Source organism: Pseudorca crassidens, chromosome 19 (genome assembly GCF_039906515.1).
Source record: "Pseudorca crassidens isolate mPseCra1 chromosome 19, mPseCra1.hap1, whole genome shotgun sequence".
Classification (NCBI taxonomy): domain Eukaryota; kingdom Metazoa; phylum Chordata; class Mammalia; order Artiodactyla; family Delphinidae; genus Pseudorca; species Pseudorca crassidens.
In genome coordinates, this window is record NC_090314.1 from 59,431,712 (window position 1) to 59,449,356 (window position 17,645).

Here is a 17,645-nt window from a genome sequence, read left to right on the forward strand (position 1 = left end):
ACAATTAGACATATCCCGGGAAAGTTTTTGAATTACAAAGGTAAATAAAATGTCACAAAACTGTCCAGGTAGGACAAGCAGGTTCCTTATAAAGGGACTAAATTCAGATTGATCAGAAACTAGCTCTAGTGAAAAGGGACATTCATTGAAAGGCTACAGGAGATTAGGAGCAAGAAAACCAGCAGCCTCGTGAACAACCGAAGTAAGGTCTAGAAAATCTCTCTCATACGCTCACATGCACATACTTCCGTACATTCTTTGCATCTCATGCACGGCTCAATAAGGCAGTCAGTCAGTCCATAATATCTTTGCCCAACAACCACTGTCCATTGAGTATACCTTTCTCTGTTAAATTTTAATTAACTGAGAAGGGGAAGATATTTGGTTCATCTCATCTTTGTTCAGGGAGGGACCCTCAAACAACAGGTCCAGGACCAGCCTCTATTCACCTTGGGCTAGGTATCCACTCCTGGTCCAATGTGTGGGCACTCCCAACAAAAAAGAGCTTAGCTCTTTCCTGGTCAAGCAAATGAATTGAAGAAGAAAAAGGATGAATAGCTGAGCCTGGGTTTCTTAGAAACCAGAGCCTAAGGCAAAGATGACATTCTACAATTTATTAGGAGGTACACTCCCAGAGCAGCAAGAGTGAGGGGGAAAAGAAGTGAATGGCACAGGAAAGGCAAAACGGAGATCGAAGGCATATTATTGAGATGGTTGTAGCTTCTCAAAAAAGTAATTCTCTCTTCTCAGTCCTGGGTCGTGAAGAACATCTTCAGAGAGACTGAATGGGACTGCTGAGTCTCAGAACTGTGTGTTGGAAGGTACAAAAGGGGGTGGTAGGAGAAAGGAGAAGCCATTGATCTCATGATTCCTTCATCTCCTGCTTGTTTGGTCCAAGTCCACCTTCCTCATGCTTCTAAATTGTATTACCTATCCCCTCCCCCCTCCCCCAGGGCTGCTATGGCTTTAGTCAGGGGGATGTGGGTGCTTCAGCTGCCGTGGGCCCAGCCATCACGGACGAGACACTGAGCCACTCCTCCCTGAGACCATCCCCAGTGTTAGGAGATGAGGCGACAGACTGCAGCTGAGACTTTAGGAATGGCATGGTGGATTATTCACGGTTCTCCAGAGAAACAGAACCCAGTAGGATGTGTGTGTATATATATAGAGAAAGAGATTTATTATAAGGAATTATCTCATGCACTTAAGGAGGCTGGCAAGTTGAAATTTGCCCCTGTGGGCTGGCAGACTTGAGACTCAGAAGAGCCAGTGGGGTGCAGTTCTAGTCCAGAGGCAGTCTGATGGAGATTTTTTTTTCTTATTCTGGGAAGGGTCAGTCTTTTTCTGCTAATCAGTCTTCCAGCTGATGAGATGAGGCCCACCCACGTTTTGGAGAGCAATCTGCTTTAACTAATCTTGGAAACTCCCTGGCAGTCCAGTGGCTAGGACTCGGCGGTGTCACCGCCAGGGCCCGGGTTCAATCCCTGGCCAGGGAACTAAGATCCCACAAAGTGCACAACACAGCCAAACGAAAAGATATTAATCTCATGTAAAAACACTCCTGCAAAAACGCCTGGAGCGATGTTTGACCAAACGTCATGCGCGGCACCCCGCGGACTAGTCAAGCTGGTATGTACAATGAGCCCTCACACACGGGAATCTCTGGGGCTGCTTAAGGAATTCTCTGCCAAAGTCCAGAATTCAGGCAGGAACACAGGGAAACGGGATGGAGCAGACTGGTGTACTGGATTTGGCAAGCAAACTGATCACCACGTCTGGTGCAAGATTATGACTGTGTAGTTCTTTACTGTTCTTCGGAGATTATCACTGATTATGCGTCTATCTTTAAGTTCTAGTGACTTGCCTCTTGCTGATAAAAAATTTTATCACTTAAACTGGTTATATTTTGAGGATAGTTTTTGGCCGTGCTTGAGAAGAATGGATTAAAAAGAGGTTTCAAGTCCGAACTGTGACTTTTTCTTGGAAACTCTAGTTCCACACCACAGAATTTGCCTTCCTGATAGTGTTCTCTTTGGTGGAGAGAAAACGAACCAAGACTTCAGGGCGATGTACCACCACAAGCTTATGTGCCCGTGTGGGTGTGGCTGTGCTCAGGGGGATGATTGGGGACTCGTGCTCCTTATAAATGAAAATGATGATGTCTTAAGAGTTGCTTAAAGTCATGCGAGTGTTTCCTCTGTCTTTCTCTTCCTGGAGGGCTTCCGTATGGATTTCTGGTCTACCCCACGGCATTACCCACGTGGTCCTGCCTACACACAGACACCCATTCTCACTCAGGACGGGCCCACATTGTTTTCATTGTAATCGACATAACAACATTGTTAATGATGTAGTTTACCTTGTCTTTTTCCTGCTGACTCTTGGGAATCTGGTGAGGACTTTGCATGCACAGCACATCTCAATTTGGATGTACTATATTTGCAATGCTCAGCAGCCCTGCCACATTGGATAGCGTAGCTCTCGGGCAGTGGTTCTAAACCTGGCTGCACATTGGAATCACCTGGGGGACATGAAAACACTGCTGTCTAGACTCTCCCCTGCAGTGATTCCGAGTTAACGGGGCTGGGCTGCCCAGGCTGAGGATCCTTTCGGGTTATAAGAAGCGCTGGTCCACGGGGCACGCTTCTGGGAAAGTGTGTCCTTTCCCCCACTCAGACCAGACCTCTCTTCCCCTCCATCACCACGAGGCTTACAGTGTAAACAGAAATTAAGCAAGCTGTAACTTGGGTCGGGGGTAGAAGAAAAACAGAAACAGGATGGTATTAAATTCTGTCTGACAGGCAGGAGGGAACAAGCTGAATTCAGTTGTCTTCTCTGGGTCTGTTTACCAACAGACTCAGTAATTATTTGTTCTGCCCCTGCCCTTGAAGCTTGCAATGTGTTTCTTGTTCTCTGAGAATTGAGCATCATTTAGGAACATTGCAGATTTGGCAAGATTTCCCAGCTTCCCCCCATCCCCGCCCCTGTTCCATCGGGAGCTTCCAGTGGGAATGAAAGCATTCCATGGGGAACACTGATTGCTGGAGAGAACAGCAGGAATACATGTGACGGGAAACCAGGGATACCGTGACTTCTACAGAACCCATTTTTCTCTGCCCTAGACAAGTGAACTCTCCTCCACAAATAGAAACCAGTCCAGACAGACCACAGAGACTCAGGTTTCTAAATGCATCCAGGAAAGATTGTTTCAGGGAAGTGGACAGATGAGGCATGAGGAATTCAATCAGCCGGAAAACAAACGCGACGCGGCCCCACGTCTGAAACCCAGGGTGCCGGCAGGCAGCTGTTTGCCAGTCCCAGCAGCTCACAAACCCCGGGGGCCCCATCTACCAACTTGGTCCCTCACACTCAAATTGGACTTCCACAGATGGTGCAGAGCTGGGAGCCAGGCATAGAAAATTGCTGAGGGTTTCCTGGGGGCTGTGAAACCAGAGGAAAATATATGGAGAATAGAATCACTGGGAGCGGGTGACACTTGCTTGATCTTTACTCTGTTTGCATGTCTTCGATCCAGAATTCATAGAGAAGTAACTGGTCCAAGCGAAAGCTTTTTGCTATAGTGAGTGTGTTTGGGAAGATGCTTCTAGCCCAGCCTTTGCCACTGAGCTAGGTAGCCCTCCATCTGCTAGGGTGCCAGACCCTTTATGTTGACCTTCAGGTATAGGAGATGGGCTAATCCATGCACCCTTATCCATCCAGCCCTGGCTAGCTGGTGTCAAGGGTACCATGTGGCTATAGATGGGAGGGTTGATGAATAACTCACAGAGGAACCAAGTCCATGAATTAACTAATGACATTCACAGATAATCTACGGCTCCTATCAAAATAGTTCATATAAAGCCAACCCCATTTCTTTCCCATGCTCTCCTACCATTCCATTCTCCTTTTAGGTAGAGGTATGGGGAGAGAGGGCAGGATCTCAGTGACTAACCTTTTCCTCACTCTGTTGCCAACCAGTATAGTATCCTTTTGCAACTGTTTTAATAAGATATTTTTAGTTTTCATTTACATCATTTGTAAGAAACAGAAGCATAATGCATACTGTCTTAAGCTGGAAAGAGAATTTACTGGCTCACCGACATGAAGACTTCAGGGATTTGATCACGAACCGTTTGATCCAGGGCCACAGATTGTAACATCAGGCCTCTGCTCGTTTTTCTCTCCCTCAGCTCTGTCTTCTTCAGTGTTGGCTTGATTCTCAGGTTCTACCTGGTGGCAAGATGGCTTCCTGCTAACGTCTCCAGTCCTGTGTCCTCCCAGGTTCAGGTCCGACAGAGACAGTTCGTCTCCTCTCAGTAGCTCTCTTGGGGTCTGATTAGACCAACTTATATCACGTACTCCCCCTTGAACCAATTACTGGGACTGGAAGGATGGAACTAAAACCGTTGACGGAGTAGCATCTCAGTTTGCTTTCTGGGCCTTGGCATGGAGCCTCCACTGAGCCCCATGGACTGAGAGTGGGGGGGTGGGGGTCCCCCGAGAGAACTTCCTGGTCACTCTGAGGCATGAGAGGGGGCCTTCACACTCTTGGTCCTTCTTGGATGTAACACACACACAGAGATGGTGCTTTGGCTCTTTTAGCTGATAGCATCATTGCACGCATAGAGGCCACCATCAGATTCAGGGCCTTGCAGGACCCACTGGAGATCATATTGAAGGACAGTACTTGGTAAACTGCCCAGCACTTTGCAAACTCAAAGTTTGCAAAACACTTCTTTTTACTGTTATTTCTCAAGACCTGTGAATTTAGCTGTCTCCTTTACTTCTGTAGTCTAAAGAACTGGGGAGTTATTCTCCAGAGACGTAGCTTAGCACAGCGTTACAAACATGAACTCTGAAACCAGCCTTCCTGGGCCCAAGTCTGGGCTCTGCCATTGATGAGCTGCGTGGCCTTGAATAAGTTACTCGACATCTCTGTGCCGTGGTTTCGTCATCTGTAAACTGGGGATGATAAGACTATCTCCCTCGTGTCAACGTCAATACGCATCAGTTGCTCAGAACAGCATCACGCATGTAGCATATACTTCATAGTAAAAGTAATAGCTTTAGGGCTTCCCTGGTGGCGCAGTGGTTGAGAGTCCGCCTGCCGATGCAGGGGACGCGGGTTCGTGCCCCGGTCCGGGAAGATCCCACATGCCGCGGAGCGGCTGGGCCTGTGAGCCATGGCCGCTGAGCCTGCGCATCCGGAGCCTGTGCTCCGCAACGGGAGAGGTCGCAACAGTGAGAGGCCCGCGTACCGCCAAAAAAAAAAATAATAATAATAATAGTAATAGCTTTAGGGATCATCAAACCAACAAATTAATTTCTAGGTCTCTCCCAAAGAGACGCTGAGGTGGAAGGTAGCTAAACTTCTCCTACATTCATTCAAAGTCTTGGTCCCTAAAAACCTTGAGTCTATCTTGGTTTGAAAAGGGATGTTCCCACTTTCTGAAAAGGATTTAAAGACTGGATCTGCCTGCTCCTCAGTTTGGCCTTAGAAGAACTACTTCAGCGCATCAGAACAGTGGTTCGGAACAAGAAAATCTTACTGTGTGTGTTCACAGGCCCGGTGTCGAGACAAAGAATGTGGGTGACACGCTTGGAGCCCCGTGGGGCAGAGACAGCCCAAGGGTCTCACCTGTGGGCGGGGCCCCTGCTGTTGTTTCCTTCACTCGGGCAGGAAGATGCCCCTTTAAAGGCATTCCTTTGCCTGCTTGTGGTCCTACTGTCATAGTTCTGCCCGCTGTTTCCCCCGCAGAGCTGCTGTAATTAAAAGGCCATCAGCTCTGCACCTCATGACTTGGCCGTAGAGTTTCTGCAGGTTGGAACTTGAGTCTAGAGGGATTGATTTTGATACACAGGGTTTACGTTGTCGTCTGTCTCCATGCCGAAGCGCAGACACAACAGGAACATCGGTCCCACGGGCGGGACTTTTTACTGCCTTATGGTTTGGAAAGGGTCCCCTCCTGATGGAAAGCCCCTAACATTTCAGGAAAAGCCTACAAAATGAACCTGAGTGGGAGGAAGAGGCAGAAGAACAAAGAGAAGGCGGTCCACAGCTCTGGGGCCTGGTGACAGAGCTCAAGAGATCAAGTTGCCCATTTCAGTCTTCTTTGTTCACTCCAGACTCCCAAACCCACAAGGACAGCTGGAATCCATTCTTAAAATTCCTTGGAAAAAAGAATTCACATCCTCTCCCAGGCATCCTTCCTGCTTTTGTGCAAAAGCGATTGCCAGAACCGGCATCATTGAGATTTCAGACGGATTGTCCTTGTCACGGGGGCTGTCCTGTCCCCTGGAGGGTGTTTAGCAGCATCCCTGGCCTCTACCCACTACGTGCCGGTGGGACCCCTCCCCGCAGCTGTGACGACCCAAGATGTCTCCAGGCATTGCCCGGTGTCTCCTGGGTGGGGAAGGGGAGGCGGGAGGGCGAATCGCCACACTTGAGAACCACTGCCATAGACAGTCTTGTAACATCTTACGGGAAAACCTGAACGAACTTTTTTGGCCAACCCAATACGTCCGTCAAATCTTTGAAAGCCTACTATGTACCAGGTGCTTCTTCAAGAAAAAGAAAACAGTAGGTCCCTAAACTCGGACTCAGAAGAACAGAGTTAAACCACTTGCAAATCAGTGGAAATGTGTGGGTCGCGGATTGGTGCATCTGGGGTAAACTGGTGATCCGTTCACGCTGACAGATGTCTCTGTTCAGTAAACGGTGTTACTCGGCTTCTTCCGACAGGGCTCTCGCTGGCCCCGAGGTCTTCCCACTGAGCTGCCCCTGAAGACCGTCCCGCACACCCTCCTCGGTGGGAAGGAACAGCTGCTCCCCATAGAACCAATGTCAGAGGCTTGGCCGGCTTCCTCTTCGCCTCCCTCTCTCCAGGCGAAATTCCAGGTCTCGAACCTCCTGGGAGGCATTGTGGCTCAGGCTGAAATCGTGCCAGACATCTGGATGAGAACCGCAGGACGCGGCCGGCGCTGCCCAGATCTCCAAACTCTGGAACGTTCAAGGGGCCGCCGCCGTGTCATAAAAGCCGTGCTTGACTCGGTGCTTTGGGCCGCAAGGTCTGCTGTGGGCAAGGGTGGGGACTCCCTCTCTCCCTCTCTTGGGCCCCCCGTCAGCTCACCTTGGACTCGTCGTATGTCTCTTCTGCTAGGGTCCGAGAGCCCGAGGGCAGGGGCTGAGCCACCCGAGCTCCTCCCTCCCTGGCAGCCCCCGGCCCCCACTTTTGTGGTAGCGTGTCCAGGAGATGCTTCGAAACGGGTAAATACCTCTAGATGTTTGATGCCATGTCTAGAAACAGTCAAACGTCCCCCTGGCATTTTAGGTTCCCTTCAAACCGTCTGGTTCCTCAGCGGCGGCACTCACTCCCCAAAGATTCCCTGGGAATGCCTTGAGGTTCTGAATCTGAAAATCACCTCTCCACCTGATGGGAAACGGTCCAGAAAATCCGAATCCAATTCCTCGTTTCAGACAAACTCATCAGAACAAGCACAGGTGCAACAATAGGAACTTTGCAAAAAAAAGGGAGAAGCGGACGCAAACCTTGCCCGTCTCCTGGCAAAGAAGCCGGTGACGTGATGGCGTCTCGCCCCCGAAGGAGCACGGGGACATGCTGACCTCAAAGCCAGGTTTTCACGTTCTTGACCTTCCTCTTCCAAAGAGCTCCCGTTTTTCCAGAAGCCCTGTCGTTCGTCTTCTGTCTGGCCCTGGCTGAGCTAGCGCAGGTGCAGCTGCAGAGCGGGCAGACTCCCCCTTGGGGGCGTCCCCTGGACTGATTTTTAGGCGTGGGACTCCATCTCAACCCAGATTCTGAAAACAGCCTCCTGAAGGATGAACATACGCGGCAAACCCTAAAGCTGGCGATTCCAGGATTTCAGCTGCCCGCCCGCCGCCAATTAAGAGGAATCACGTGTGGCGCAGTTAACAGCACAGAAGGCTTTTGTCCCCTGGTCCCTAGTTGACAACATTCACAGCACCGGCAGCTGTTGCCAGCCTCTGTCTCCTGGTCCCCGGAGACCTTTCAGAACGGGATAGACAGCGGTTTGTCCGGAGTGTTTACAGCAGGCCCCCAAAGCGACCAGTGGGTTGGAGCCTCTCTGGAAATACCTCTCAGGGACAATGGGGGTGGCTGTTATTAATGAATGACATTAATAAACAGGTCCCAGCGCATGTTGCGGGGACCTCCTAAAGCCCCTGTCCCTCCATCCTGCGCCCAGATTCCTAGGAGTAACAGAATGGACAGATTCCCCAGCGGCCAGCCCCTCCCCCAATCCCCAGCAAAGTCTAGAATGATTTCAACCCCCCCTCCCCCCCTCGACAAAGACCCACCCCCAGAGGGTCCCCTGGAGGAAGCCCAGCCAGAAGTTCACACTGGAGGAATATTTGAACTTCGGGGATAATGTCAGCTCCCCGGGGCCAGGGACCCCGTCCTGTCCACACACTGTTTTCCCATCACCTCGGACAGTATGTGGCACAAACAAACATCTGTTGAATGATTGAATGAGAGGAGAGGGGGTTTTAAGCCATTGCCTTTCAGCAAAAAGTGCTTTTTTTACCCTTTTTCTTTTTCTTTTTACCACGGAACGTTTTAAACAAACATACAGGGAGGAGAATACTTTAATAATAAATCCCCATGTGCCCGTCACCCAGCTTCAGTAATTATTCAGCCAGAATTGCCTCTTATATATGACTTTTGCTTTTATTATGGAAATCTGTAAACATACACAAAGGTAGGAGCCTACTTTCATTAACCCCGCATGTGCGTCACCCAGCTTCAACAATTGTTAGCAGCAGCGGCCCAGCTTCACCGCCCTGAAAACAGCATGACCATTTTAGGGCCACCCTTTTGGAAAGTAACCAAATCAGTATATTTCTGAGCTGTTTAGCGAGAGACAAACCTAACGTCTTATAATTAATTAGACCCAACTTCCTTACTGGAAAGAGATCCAGAAAATGGCTTTCTCTTCTCCCTTTGGACTGAGAGGCAGACCCCAAACGCCAGCCGGTGCCCAAGTAAATGCAGACACGGAGACATATATATAAAAGCACCCCACCTCCAGCAGGTCATTATCTGTGTTGATCTTATCAGGGTAATATACTAAACCAGGCCCACTTAGAACAAGGCGTTTAGTCTTTGCAGCCTGGGCTTCTGCTTCTAGTCACCAGTTCGGTTTATAAATCCACTGGCCCAGGCAGAAAACTATTTGAAAGGCAACATTGTTACCGGACAAGGCTGCAACTGTGATAACGGAGCTTGTGTGGCCCCTGTCTGGTAATAAATTGCTGGGCCCCAGGGTTGCGGCCAGGGGGCCCTGGCAGGGCACCGTGACCTGCATTTTCTCCTTTCTGAGCGCATCCCGACGGCCACGTAGAGATCAAATCAGACAGAAGAGTGTCTCTTGAGCCCCTGGGATCATGGAGTGGCGGGGTCTGCTCTCAGGGGTGTGGTCCCCGCCGGGGACACGTCCCCAGCCGTGCCTCAGTGTTTCGTAGAGGGACCGCTCAGCCGTGGTGATCCGATCCGGGGATTTGCCCTGCAGTACAGCGAGTTCATTGTTCTGGACGCTTGGATTTTGGGCTTCTTTGAGCTGGTTTGGTGGCAGTGGGCACTGACGGAAACTAGGGGAAGTTGGGTGCGTGGCCCCCTGCTTCCAACCTAGCTGTGTTCTGGTCCTTATTGAGGGCAAACTGAAGAGAGGTGCCTTCGTGTGGGAGTGGCAGTTTTTGCAGTCAAATGACATACACAAAAGTACTTTGCAAAACCGTAAAAGGTCGTGTAAAAGTTGATGTTATTAGCAGAAAGAAATAAGAATGCTATGTGCACGGTGTAGCAGAAGGCACTGGGCTCAGACAGACGTCACCTGGGGCCGGGGTCCTGAGTGCTGTGTACAAAAGGCAGACGCCGACACGTTTCTCACGAGGCTGCTGTAGTAATAAGTTGATAATATATGTAAAACGTCTGGTGCAGACCCCAGAGCAGGGCTCACAAAATGTGGGCAGTGATAATATAACACAAATACTATCTATGATGATATTTACGTATAATAAATATAGGTTCATGGAGGCGCTAAAAAGAGGGAGTAGGTCTCTATAGGTAGATTGGAAGGTTCCTGACGGCGCATGGCAGGAAATTAGAAGAAGGTTTATGTGGAAATGAGAGTTAGGGGCACTGAGTGTTCCATTGAGGGGTATAAGGGTTTGGGGTTTTCTTTAAACTGAAGTATAGTTGATTTACAGTATTGTGTCAGTTTCAGGTTTACCGCATGGGCATTCACTTACATATATTTTTTCAGATTCTTTTCCCTTATAGGTTATTACAAAATATTGAGTATAGTTCCCTGTGCTGTACAGTAGGTCCTTGTTGGTTATTTATATATAGTCGTGTCTATCTGTTAATCCCAGCCCCCTCATTTATCCTCCCCCAAGAGTATGGGTTTTTCATGTGAGGCGGTGGACGATCCCTGGAGGCTCTGGAATAAGACGGGGACGGTGAGGGGTCCACGCAGCCTAGGGGAAAGAGGAACAGGCTTTGGAGTCTGATCTCAGTTTGAACGTGCAAGTGTCCCTTAACCCCCCAGCCTCTGGTCTCCGATCTGTAGAAAGAGAATTCGTACCTGCCACCTCACATCCTACAGCTGTCCTGATAGGCACCTTTGAAATGGTGACTATTATTGGCTGTGCTTTAGGAAGATGGCCCGCTGCTGGGGTGGAGGATGGGGGCAGATGAAAGGAAGAAGCTCCTTGAGGCAGAGGCCAGCGTCAGGACCAGGTGAGGACCCAGGTGCAGACCTCAGCTCTGCCACTCCTTCCCACCCCTGAGACCTGGGCCGCAACGCCCCGCTTCCCCCTCTGCCCTCACCCTCGTTTCCTCTCCATCCCACCAGCCGAACTGTTTGCCCTTTGCAAGCTGTAATTAGATATGCTTTTCTCCTTACTTAATTATTATTTGTCCCCTCGCAGACTCTGCCTCACACATGGGTCTGTTTCGCCCCACCTGGCACCCAGGTGTTACAGATGCTCCTCCCTCCGCATTAATCCCTGTGGCTGCCCTAACAAATTACCGCAAACCGAGAGGCTCAAAACAACAGAGATGGATCCTCTCACGGTTCTGGAGGCCGGAAGTCGAGAACGAGGGCAGGGCCACCCTCCCTCTGAAGCCTCCCGGGGAGAATCCTTCCTTGTCTTCTCCAGCTTCGGGGGGCGCCAGGGGACCCCAGGCTGTCAGCAGCCTAATTCCAGCTCAGCCTCCGTCTTCACACGGCCCTCCTTCCTGCCTTCTTTCTGGGTGTCTCCTCTCTTTGTCAGTTATAAGGACACTTGCCGTTGGATTTAGGGCCCTTCCGGAAAAGCCCAGATGATCGCACCTCCAGAGCCTTGATTACATCCGCAAAGACCCCTTTCCCAAGTAAAGTCACGCTCACAGGTTCCGGGACCCACGTCTCTTTCGGGGACCTGCTTTGTGCGAGGTCTCCTGGAGTAAAGACGTGTGCAGCAGGGGTAGCTTGCCGGGTGCCCACTGGGCCCAGGATGCAGCCAGCGGACCCCAGGCAGCATCGTGCTCCCATGGAGTTTGCCTTTTTCGAGTGGGCGGGGCTGATGGTGAGCTCACAAGCGCGAATGTGTCCAGAGGCGGACACACGCGCTGAGAAGAAAACTCAAGGCGGCAGGGAGGCCGAGCATGGCCGGGACTGGTGGTGGAGGTGGGTTCTCTGTGGACAGGAGCTCAGGGAGGCCTGCAGGAGGAGGGTGCGAAGGGGGCTGTTTCCGCCCTTCTTGCCATTCCTGACCTCTGACCTCTGTGTAGGCCATTCCTGACCTCTGACCTCTGTGTAGGCCATTCCCTTGATTGCCAAGGAGAAGCAAGGAATTCTGTACCAGACCAGGAAAAGGGGCAGATTTCTCTTAAAGAGAGGAGAAAACGAAGGGAGGACCCAGGGAGGGTCTGCGCTCAACCACGGGGAGGGCGACCCTGCACACACCACACGCCAGGCTGTGGCTGAGAGAGAGGGACCCGCCCGCCCCAGGAGGAGAATTCGGAGTGGATGCCCACCGGGGGCCCCCCACCTCCAGGCCACAGAGCAAGGATGGCAGAGTCTGTCTGCGGGCGGCCAGTGACGGTCGTCCGGCTGACCCCAGCCCCCTGTCTCTTCTCAGGTGGCCCAGGGCTGGTTAAAGGGAAAACGCTATTTCAGATTGCAGTGGACAGACCCTCCTTCCTGCCACCTGATCTCAACCACTGGAGGTGACAGAAAGGACCAAGTAGCTCGGGGGTAGGGGACACCCCCCCTCCCCTCACGGAGTGCCAGCCGCGACCCCACAGCAAGTGGGTCCGGGGTGGCTCACCAGTTGGGGGGAGCCGAGCAACAACTGGTTCAGGGTCTGCAGCCCAACAGAACCTCTGCCTCTCGAGGCGTTCCCGAGCCAGCTCCTTACGAGACCAGAGGCCCCCCGGTGCTGGGGGCTGCAGAGGGGGGGCGCCATGGAGGCTTCCTAGACACGGCAGGGTGGCCAGCCCCTGAGGTCACGGGGACCGTGAACCCTGAGAGACATCAGGACACAGTTCCTTTGACGCCTGTGAAACAGGAGCCAGACTAGGAAGCCGCAAAGGATACCAGGGCTCCGGGAACATCCCGGAGCTGCCTTCCTGCTCCTGCGGGGCTCTGTTGCCCCGAGGCAGTGGCCGCCAGTCGCGGCTGCAGGCGGGGGCCCCACCTCCTCTCTCTCCTCACCCTCTTCTTCCCCCCAAACTCCCTGAGCACGGCACGCAGACTGAGACCGTCCCCTCGAGCGTCAGGGCAGGAAGGAGGGCACGGCAAGGTGACCATCTGCGTCTCGAAAGAGCCAGGCAGTGAACGTTGAGGCTTTGCACCGGCTGTGCTCGGCTCTGCCCGTGTGGCCCCCAAGCGGCCGTAAGCAGTGGTACAAATGGGCGGGCTCTGGCCGGGCGCCAATAAAACTCTATTTACCGAAACGGGAGAGGTTAGCCGCGGCCGGTGGCCGTCGTTTGCCGACCCCGATGTAGATGGTGTGGAGGGTTTCCAAGCGGAGGGACGGTGTGACCAGTTCCGTGCTCTGGGAAGATGGCTGGGCAGCCGCGGTCGGCAGAGGTGGGCCGGGGGCCGGGGAGACTGAGGTCCCCTTTGCTCGGGGTCTCGGTTGGCTGGTGGACCCAGTGTTGCTGGGTATGAAGCGGTTTTCCCAAGGTAATGCGGTACCTGCCACCCTTCTGGAAAGCAGGACGCTTGCCACTCCGGAACCACCCAAGGAGCGGACAGTTTATTGATCTAATTTTTAAATCAAGTATTTTAGTAACGTTTACAAGCTCTCTCCAGGCCAGGACCCACCCGGCATGTAGGCAGGTTCTGGATCGAGCGCTCTTTTCGGGCTGCTCTGCAGTCTCCACGTCTGTTTTGATTAAAGATGGGAGGGAGCGAGGGAGGAGCTTCCCCAGGCCGTGGGCTTGCTGGACGGCCAGCTCCGGAGAAGGGGCCCTTTGAGAGCCTGTGAGCTCACACACCCTTTGGGGGCCCAGAGGACAATCGGAGAGGGGGTGGCTGGAGGATGTCCCTGATGGGGAGGCTTAGCCTAAATTGGTGGGGGGGTGAGGGGGGATTTGGATTCCGACATTAGTGCTTCCCTTCTTTTCTTCCATTTTCTTTTTTTTTAGAAGTGAAGTGACACCCCTTTGTTCATAAATTCATCAGAAGCAATCAATAGTTTCCAGTCTCTTTTTTTTTTAAATAAATTTACTTGTTTTATTTATTTATTTTTGGCCGCGTTGGGTCTTCATTGCTATGCGCGGGCTTTCTCTAGTTGCAGCGAGCGGGGGCTACTCTTCGTTGCTGTGCGCGGGCTTCTCACTGCGGTGGCTTCTCTTGTTGCGGAGCACGGGCTCCGGGCACACAGGCTTCAGTAGCTGTGGCTCGCGGGCTCTAGAGCGCAGGCTCAGTAGTCATGGTGCACGGGCTTCATTGCTCTGCGGCATGTGGGATCTTCCCGGACCAGGGCTCGAACCGGTGTCCCCTGCATTGGCAGGTGGACTCTCAACCACTGCGCCACCAGGGAAGCCCTTTTCTTACATTTTCGTCTGAGGGCTCTCGCGAATTGAAAATTGATCCAGATGTTTGGTTTCTCTGAAGGTTTTTGACATCTGATAGAACCAGCGGGATGCTGACAGAATTGAACACTCCCGCCGTGCTGGGTGCACTCCAGTTGGGTGTCATGCTGTTGCTTATTGGCAGACAGGTCTCACGTGAGAAAGCGGACCCTGGCGAGGTCAGAGCCCCAGAGGAGAGGGAGAGAGCTGACAGAATGCTGCCGAGGAATGCAGCCGTGACCTTTCAGTGCCTTTCTCTCCGCTTCTCCCTCTCCCTCGGCCACCAGCTCACCGGGGAGCACAGGGTCTCGTGGACATGGGGTGCATATGTGTAGATGTTCCCCTCTCTCCTCACCCCACTCCACCTGACTGCCCTGGGATCTGAGCCGTCTTACACGCTCAGCACAAATACAGTCGCGGTCAGCAGGGGGACGGATTGCTATTCCCTGGGTCGGGTCAAGGCTCCTGGGTTCAGGGGGAGAGGCCTGTCCCCTGTCTCCTGATTCCTCAACGCCAGACGTCACCCCGCCTACTTAGCCCCCTTGACCAAACTCTGACAGTGACAAAGCCGGAAGAGAAATGTCTGGTCCGGAAATGCACATGTATGCAAACATCCATGAGGGTTTTAGAGATAACATTCAGGCGTGAAAGGCACCTAGACCTGGACATGACTCACGTATGAGTCTAGTGCGATCACACGCTTTATTCATATAGTGTCCACTTGTGAATAGTTCTCCAAGATGCCGTGGCGTTCAGTACACTCACAGTGGTGCACAACCACTGCCTCTATCGAGTTCCAGAACCTTTCATCACCCAAAAGGAAACTCCGTCCTCATTAAGCGCTCGCTCCCCATTCTCCCTGCCCCCAGCCCCAGGCAACCACTAGTCTACTTTCCGTCTCTGTGGATTTGCCTGTTCTGAACATTGCATGTTAAATGCAGTCACACGCCATGTGCCCTTCTGTGTCTGTCTTCTCTCACTGAGCATGATGTTTTGGAGGTTCATCCGCATCGCAGCCTTTATCGGTACTTCATTCATCTTTATGGCTGAATAATATTCTATTATATGCGTATCACATTCTGTTTATCCACTCATCAGCTGATGGATATTTGGGTCGTTTCCACCTTTTGGCGATCGTGAATAGTGTTGCTATGAATGTACTACAACTGTTTCTTTGAGTGCCTGTTTCCAATTCTTTGGGGTATCTACCCAGGAGTGGAATTGCTGGGTCATACGGGCATTCAGTGCACAACCTCCCCCTTTTTTTAAATGGTGCTCCATCGGGCCTTCCGTGTTCCTCACTGGCTGCACAAGGGCCCAGCTGAAAGTTTTCAAACGATCACTTGTAAGAGCTGGCTAATTTCTTGGGAAAGGCAAATCCTCCCCCATATATCTGTCTTGGGAAAGTGAGAGGAGGTGAGATTTTATCTTTTCAGTTGCATTTGGAATCACGCGTGTAAGGCTTTAGCATGAAACCGAGGATCTGGCTGGTCACCTACAAGGTTGTCCCCGTGCAGGATTTTGACTCCAGAGATCAGGAGGGGCAGGGATAAATTAGGAGTTTGAGATTAACATATACACAGTCCTATATATTAAATAGATAACCAACAAGGACCTACTGGATAGCACAGGGAACTAGACTCAATATTTTGTAATAACGTCTAAGGGAAAAGAATCTGAAAGATATATATATGGATAACTGAATCACTTGGCTGTACACCTGAAACTAACACAACACTGTAAATCAACTATACTTCAATTAAAAGAAAAAAAAAAGTCCAGGGGGACTCCCTAGCACAGGTGGCTGAATGTGGGGCGCCGGCTTGCCCACCCCAGATGCCTGCTCCAAGAGGGGCCCTGGGCACCAGAGAGCAGCCTTGGTGGCAGACGGAACACTGGGTGTCTGGGGGTAGAGGGGTGCCCAGAGCCTAAAGGGTGAGTGGATGAACTTGACATCTTCACGCGTGGGGCAAGGTCGGGGATGGTGTTGCCACAGCACCATTTCCTGAGCACCCAGAGAGCCTGCCCACCAAGGGGAATCCTGTCCTTCCCACCTCTGCCTGGACCCCTGTACGTCAGAGCCAGCAGCTTGGTTCTAGGGCTGTACACAGGACGGTTGACACCAATCCCTCCCCCTGGGGTCCTACGGTCACCTGTGGTCTTCCTGAAACCATCCCTTGCCCTGTGGAAAGTAGCTTGGCCACTTGAGGCCTCCAGGACATGTGCTTGTGAACAGCTCCTGTCCTAACAACCTCCTCCCGTTGCCAGCTGAAGCCCTGTTAAACTCGGGGAGCCTCTAGGGGACACCCGGGGGGCAGCTAATGCATCTCCCCACTCCTGTATCACAGCCCTCAGCGGGGACGTTTGTCCCAGGGGGAGGGCAGCCCAGCCCTGGACACACGTGCGATGGCCTGGCAGCCAACAGTTGGCCTGGCCTGGGTCGAGCTGTTCGTCCACAGTGAGGTCATGGCTGCACGGTCTACAGTTAGAAAAGTGGCATCGTTTGCCCAGAAAATATTAACATCATCCCCTTGCTGCAGTAATGCTTGGCCCCGGGGCCCTCTTGTCGCCTGGCACCGGCTTCCATCTCCAACAATGGCGATACTTTGTCCTTCCTTCCCCTTCATTCAGGCATCTGAGGGCCTATTCTCGTTCTGCCGGGTGCCTGCAAAGCACAGCTTCCTCATTCAAGAGGGCGGAAACAGGCCCCAGCAGGCCCGGGAGAGATCTGGGGTGTCAAAGCACATTTGTCTTTCCTTAAGTTCAAGTAAATCCGCCCAGAGCATTTGACAGTCAGGTCAAGTGGCCTCTAGAGCTGTTGGGTTCTTCCTGGTTTGTAATCAGCTTGGGCCGTTGGACTGGAGTCATGCAGTCCTTCAGAGAGAGTTGCCCTCCGATGCCAGCGGTTATAAGTAGGACACATCTGGGGTTTAAATGGTGACTCTTCGGGAGGGTGGGGGAGGCCTTGGGGATGTCACTTAGCCTCCTGTCTCCTCAGTTTCTGCTTGTATAAAATTAGGATAATTCCACCTACTTGACAAAGATTCTGGAGGTTCAACCACAGAACATATAGAGCATTTAGCTCAGCCTGGACATGCGCTTGCTCAGTGAAAGGTAGCTATCATTAAAACATATTTTATATATTTGTGTAAATCTGAATATGTTTACTATTTTATTAACAGCAAAAGGCTGTTAGGATTTTGTCATTGCATCACTGTTAGCATTTAGGGACCTTCCCTTTTCTATGCCTCATCCTCCCAGGGTTCTACGGCTCCACTGCTTAGGATCTCTGAATTTTCCACGACGGTTTTCCAACTGTCTCTAGAGTTTCTGTGGTGGGAGTGGGGAGCCAGGCTCTGTTCTCATCTGTTTTCAGTATTGTGCTTCTGTCCAAGACTTCGCTGGAGGAAAAGCATTTCCCAGCCTGATGAATTTGGAAAGTAGCTGTCCTAGAAGCCTCTTGAGAGCCTGTTTACTCTTAGCAAGACTTCTTGCCTGGCCACAAGGCCATGGGATGACTGTTTTGCCAGGTAGCACCAATAC

At 51.8% G+C, this 17,645-nt stretch overlaps 1 protein-coding gene across 11 annotated transcripts in view; it reads left to right on the plus strand.

Annotated features, from left to right (window-relative positions):
- Window positions 1-17,645, plus strand: part of SLC39A11 (solute carrier family 39 member 11) — a 411,239-nt gene that overhangs the window by 363,542 nt on the left and 30,052 nt on the right. The window lies entirely within an intron of this gene.